Here is a 6,000-nt window from a genome sequence, read left to right as displayed (position 1 = left end):
AGGATGTTGCAGTAGTCGAGGCGGGAGATTATGAGGGCATGCACTAGCATTTTTGTAGATTGGGAATTGAGGAAAGGGCGGATTCTGGAAATATTTTTGAGTTGAAGACGGCAGGAGGTGGTCAGGGATTGGATGTGTGGTATGAAGGACAAGGCAGAGTCAAAAGTCACTCCGAGGCACCGAACTTTGTGTGTTGGGGAGAGCGTGATGTTATTTATTGTAATAGGTAGATCAGGTAGAAGGTGTAGGTGAGATGGAGGAAAGATGATCAGTTCAGTTTTGGCCACATTGAGCTTTAGGAAGCGAGAGGAAAAGAAGGAAGATATAGCCGATAGACACTCTGGGATTCCGGACAGCAGAGAAGTGACATCTGGACCAGAGAGGTAGATCTGAGTGTCATCGGCATATAGATGGTACTGGAAGCCGTGGGACGTTATGAGTTGTCCCAGGCCAAATGTATAGATGGAAAAGAGTAAGGGTCCCAAGACAGAGCCTTGAGGGACGCCAACAGTGAGATGGCGGGATGAAGAGGTTGTTTGGGAGTGGGAGACACTAAAAGTGCGGTTGGAGAGGTATGAAGAGATCCAAGAGAGGGCGAGGTCTCTGACACCAAGGGAAGAGAGGATCTGTAGCAGCAGGGAGTGGTCGACAGTGTCAATGGCTGAGGACAGGTCTAGAAGTAGGAGTATAGAGAAGTAGTTGTTAGCTTTGGCTTGAATATAGCCAATTTACTACCTAAAATACAAAACAGTTCACTTTAGGGTTCTTTTTCACTTGCGATTTTCATGTGTGAGTGCGAGCTGATAAAACATTGGATTGCACTCACACTAGTTTTAATCAATGAAGCAGTATCCTCTTGCCTTTTATTTCTCGACACAAATCGTGCTCTCGGTGCAATCGCAGCATGCTGCGCTTTGCAGCGAGTCTCGGCTCACACATCCCCACACAAGCCTATGGGAGCGTGTGAAACATCGTACTGCAATCACATGTTATGCGACTGCAGTGCAGTGCACGCAGAGACAGACATCGGAGGAGATGGGGAGAAAGTGTTCCCTCCCTCTTCTCCACAGCTGTGATACGATCGCAAGATCACATCACAGTTGCATGACCCTCGGCTGACACTCGCAGCAGAGGGTAATTAGCATATCGCTTCCGATGCTCTTTTATCGGAAGCGGTATGCAAGTGGAAAAGAACCCTTAGGTTCATAGTGGTCAATGGCCCCATGGGTTGACACACCTTTCTTTTAGGTTCTTAGCACACTTTATTTCATGAGTTTGTATCCTGACGAAACTATAGTTTCATATACTGTAACTTTTTAATTGAATGTCCTTTTTGTGTTTTTGTTTCTGATTATTAATAATATTTCACTGGATTTGCAGAAGAATTTTTATTTTATGTTAATTTGATTGACTACCTTGCACACCTTTTTTTTTAAAATCCGCAAGGCTATACAGTCAGGGCCAGAAATATTTGGACAGTGACACAAGTTTTGTTATTTTAGCTGTTTACAAAAACATGTTCAGAAATACAATTATATATATAATATGGGCTGAAAGTGCACACTCCCAGCTGCAATATGAGAGTTTTCACATCCAAATCGGAGAAAGGGTTTAGGAATTATAGCTCTGTAATGCATAGCCTCCTCTTTTTCAAGGGACCAAAAGTAATTGGACAAGGGACTCTAAGGGCTGCAATTAACTCTGAAGGCGTCTCCCTCGTTAACCTGTAATCAATGAAGTAGTTAAAAGGTCTGGGGTTGATTACAGGTGTGTGGTTTTGCATTTGGAAGCTGTTGCTGTGACCAGACAACATGCGGTCTAAGGAACTCTCAATTGAGGTGAAGCAGAACATCCTGAGGCTGAAAAAAAAGAAAAAATCCATCAGAGAAATAGCAGACATGCTTGGAGTAGCAAAATCAACAGTTGGGTACATTCTGAGAAAAAAGGAATTGACTGGTGAGCTTGGGAACTCAAAAAGGCCTGGGCTTCCACGGATGACAACAGTGGTGGATGATCGCCGCATACTTTCTTTGGTGAAGAAGAACCCATTCACAACATCAACTGAAGTCCAGAACACTCTCAGTGAAGTAGGTGTATCTGTCTCTAAGTCAACAGTAAAGAGAAGACTCCATGAAAGTAAATACAAAGGGTTCACATATAGATGCAAACCATTCATCAATTCCAAAAATAGACAGGCCAGAGTTAAATTTGCTGAAACACACCTCATGAAGCCAGCTCAGTTCTGGAAAAGTATTCTATGGACAGATGAGACAAAGATCAACCTGTACCAGAATGATGGGAAGAAAAAAGTTTGGAGAAGAAAGGGAACGGCACATGATCCAAGGCACACCACATCCTCTGTAAAACATGGTGGAGGCAACGTGATGGCATGGGCATGCATGGCTTTCAATGGCACTGGGTCACTTGTGTTTATTGATGACATAACAGCAGACAAGAGTAGCCGGATGAATTCTGAAGTGTACCGGGATATACTTTCAGCCCAGATTCAGCCAAATGCCGCAAAGTTGATCGGACGGCGCTTCATAGTACAGATGGACAATGACCCCAAGCATACAGCCAAAGCTACCCAGGAGTTCATGAGTGCAAAAAAGTGGAACATTCTGCAATGGCCAAGTCAATCACCAGATCTTAACCCAATTGAGCATGCATTTCACTTGCTCAAATCCAGACTTAAGACGGAAAGACCCACAAACAAGCAAGACCTGAAGGCTGCGGCTGTAAAGGCCTGGCAAAGCATTAAGAAGGAGGAAACCCAGCGTTTGGTGATGTCCATGGGTTCCAGACTTAAGGCAGTGATTGCCTCCAAAGGATTCGCAACAAAATATTGAAAATAAAAATATTTTGTTTGGGTTTGGTTTATTTGTCCAATTACCTCCTAAAATGTGGAGTGTTTGTAAAGAAATGTGTACAATTCCTACAATTTCTATCAGATATTTTTGTTCAAACCTTCAAATTAAACGTTACAATCTGCACTTGAATTCTGTTGTAGAGGTTTCATTTCAAATCCAATGTGCTGGCATGCAGAGCCCAACTTGCGAAAATTTTGTCACTGTCCAAATATTTCTGGACCTAACTGTATATAGCCTCCATTGTGTAGTGCAACCATGTACATGTATGATTTATCTGAGGAAGGAGATGTAATGTCTGAAACGTGTAATAATATCACGTTTAACCATTATTGCTGACCAATTTCTTACGGCAGCATGGGAGTCCACTTCTATTTGAATTTTTGACGCTAAAGCGGGCTTACACGCTACGATATATCTAACGAGATGTCGGCGGGGTCACGTGGTAAGTGACGCACATCCGGCATCGTTAGTGATATCGTAGCATGTGACAGCTACGTGCGACTGTGAACGAGCAGAAATACTCACCTTCTCATTCATCGTTGACACGTCGCTCACTTTCTAAAAATCGAACGTCTGGTTGTTCATCATTCCCGAGGCAGCACACATCGCTCCGTGTGACACCCCGGGATCCATGAACACAGCTTACCTGCGTCCCGCTCATCTCCGCCCCTCCGCTTCTATTGGCCGGCCGCTGTGTGACGTCGCTGTGACTCCGAACGTCCCTCCCCCTTCAGGAAGTGGATGTTCACCGCCCACAGCGAGGTCGTTTGGAAGGTAAGTACATGTGACGGGGGGTTACAGCATTGTGCAACACGGGCAAGAAATTGCCCGTGCCGCACAAATGATGGGGGCGGGTGCGATCGCAAATGCGATCGCACGAGAAATCGACACATGTAAAGCAGCCTTAACTCCTCTTGGTGCCTGCTGCAGCCGTAACCTACACACTTTCAATAGCAGTTGTGACTATTTTCACAACTGTATCAAGTGAGCATATTGATATTTTCCTACAAATGTTTGTAGCGTTAGTACCCTATTAGCACCTTTTGTCTTTTCAGTCTTCTTCATATTTAAGGTCACAGCGGGCGGTCATGTTCTATGCACGTGTGCTGTCACTTCAGATGTAGCAGAGCTGGAATTGTTATGGGACCGCACTTGGATTACGTCGGACCTGGGTGTTTTGGGGTTAATAAAGGGATGAAAGAGGGTTTTAATCTTATTTAAAATAAAAAAAAAAATCTGTTTGTGTTTATTTCTTTTAATTTACAGATTAGTATTTGGGGGGGTCTCATAGATGCTTCCCATTACTAATCTAGGGCTTAGTGGCAGCTGTGAGCTGCTATTAACCCTTTTTTACCCCAATTGCCACCGCACCAGGGGAATTGAGATGAGCCGGGTAAAGTTCCAGGATTGTCGCATATACTGAATGCAACAATCCTGGACGGCTATAGGCTACTAGTTTTAGGCTGGGGTGGAGCCCAATAAGCATGGGTCTCCCCAGCCTGAGAATACCAGCTCCCAGATGTTGACTTTATCATAGCTGGGTATCAAAATTGGGGGAATGCACGTCAGTTTTTTTTCAAAAATAGAGACGCACAAAGAATGTCTCTGATTGAAAGCAGCCAGATACACTGTCATACAGGGTGGGGGCAAGTCTAACTGCAACCAGAGACACGGAGACTGTTAGTGGGTGGGGAAGCAGTGCATGTGCATGAAGAATAATGAGCAGCCCCAGAAGTAGCGTTAGAGCAGCATTGGAGATTTTATAAGTATAAGGTGCTTGCTGCAATCCCCCTATCCTTTCTATGACCATTTTAAAGCACTGGATACTGGTCCAGATACAGTGCCTTGCGAAAGTATTAGGCTCACTTGAATTTTTCAACCTTTTCCCACATTTCAGTTTTCAAACATGAAGATAAAAATGTTAATGTTATGGTGAAGAATCAACAAGTGGGACACAATTGTGAAGTTGAACGAAATTTAATGCTTATTTTAAACTTTTTTAAAAAATAAATAACTGAAAAGTGGGGCGTGCAATATTATTTGGCCCCTTTAAGTTAATACTTTTTAGCGCCACCTTTTGCTGCGCTTCCAGTTGTATGTCCCTTGGGGTATGTGTCTATCAGTTTTGCACATCGAGAGACTGAACTTCTTCCCATTCTTCCTTTGCAAATAGCTGAAGCTGAGTGAGGTTGGATGGAGAGCGTTTGTGAACAGCAGTTTTCAGCTCTTTCCACAGATTCTCGATTGGATTCAGGTTTGGACTTTGACTTGGCCATTCTAACACCTGGATACGAGATTTGTGAACCATTCCATTGTAGATTTTTCTTTATGTTTGGGATCATTGTCTTGTTGGAAGACGAATCTCAGTCCCAGTCTCAGGTCTTTTGCAGACTCCAACAGGTTTTCTTCAAGAATGGTCCTGTATTTGGCTCCATCCATCGTCCCATCAATTTTAACCATCGTCACTGCTAAAGAAAAGCAGGCTCAAACCATGATGCTGCCACCACCATGTTTGACAGTGGGGATAGTGTGTTCAGAGTGATGAGCTGTGTCGCTTTTATGTCACACATATCGTTCTTTCAGCGAACGTTAATGCGTGGAAAGAGTTATCTAGACATAGACTGGGTGTATCCAAATTTGAGGAAATTAAAGATAATCCCTTAATGTTTCTGGGAGTTTTAGCAAATGTAGACATTCCTTTGTCCTGGGCCAAGCTGGGATTAAAAAGCATTAAAGATATTTATAATGGCAAGGATTTTATAAATTTTTTAGATATAAGACTTAGATTTGGTATCCCTGACTCAGCTTTTAAACTGGTTCTCTCACTTAGAGGGGCTCTTAATGACTTAAGGCTACTTTACACACTGCGATATCGGTCCCGATATCGCTAGTGTGCGTACCCGCCCCCATCTGTTGCGCGACACGGGCATATCGCTGCCCGTGGCGCACAACATCGCCCAGAGCCGTCACACATACTTACCTGTCCGGCGACGTCGCTGTGACCGGCGAACCGCCTCCTAAGGGGGCGGTCCGTGCGGCGTCACAGCGACGTCACTGAACCGCCGCCCAATCGCAGCGGAGGGGCGGAGATGAGCGGGACGTAACATCCCGCCCACCTCCTTCCTTCCGC

This window comes from Anomaloglossus baeobatrachus, chromosome 6 (assembly GCF_048569485.1).
Source record: "Anomaloglossus baeobatrachus isolate aAnoBae1 chromosome 6, aAnoBae1.hap1, whole genome shotgun sequence".
Taxonomy (NCBI): domain Eukaryota; kingdom Metazoa; phylum Chordata; class Amphibia; order Anura; family Aromobatidae; genus Anomaloglossus; species Anomaloglossus baeobatrachus.
Note: the sequence above shows the minus strand (reverse complement) of the source record.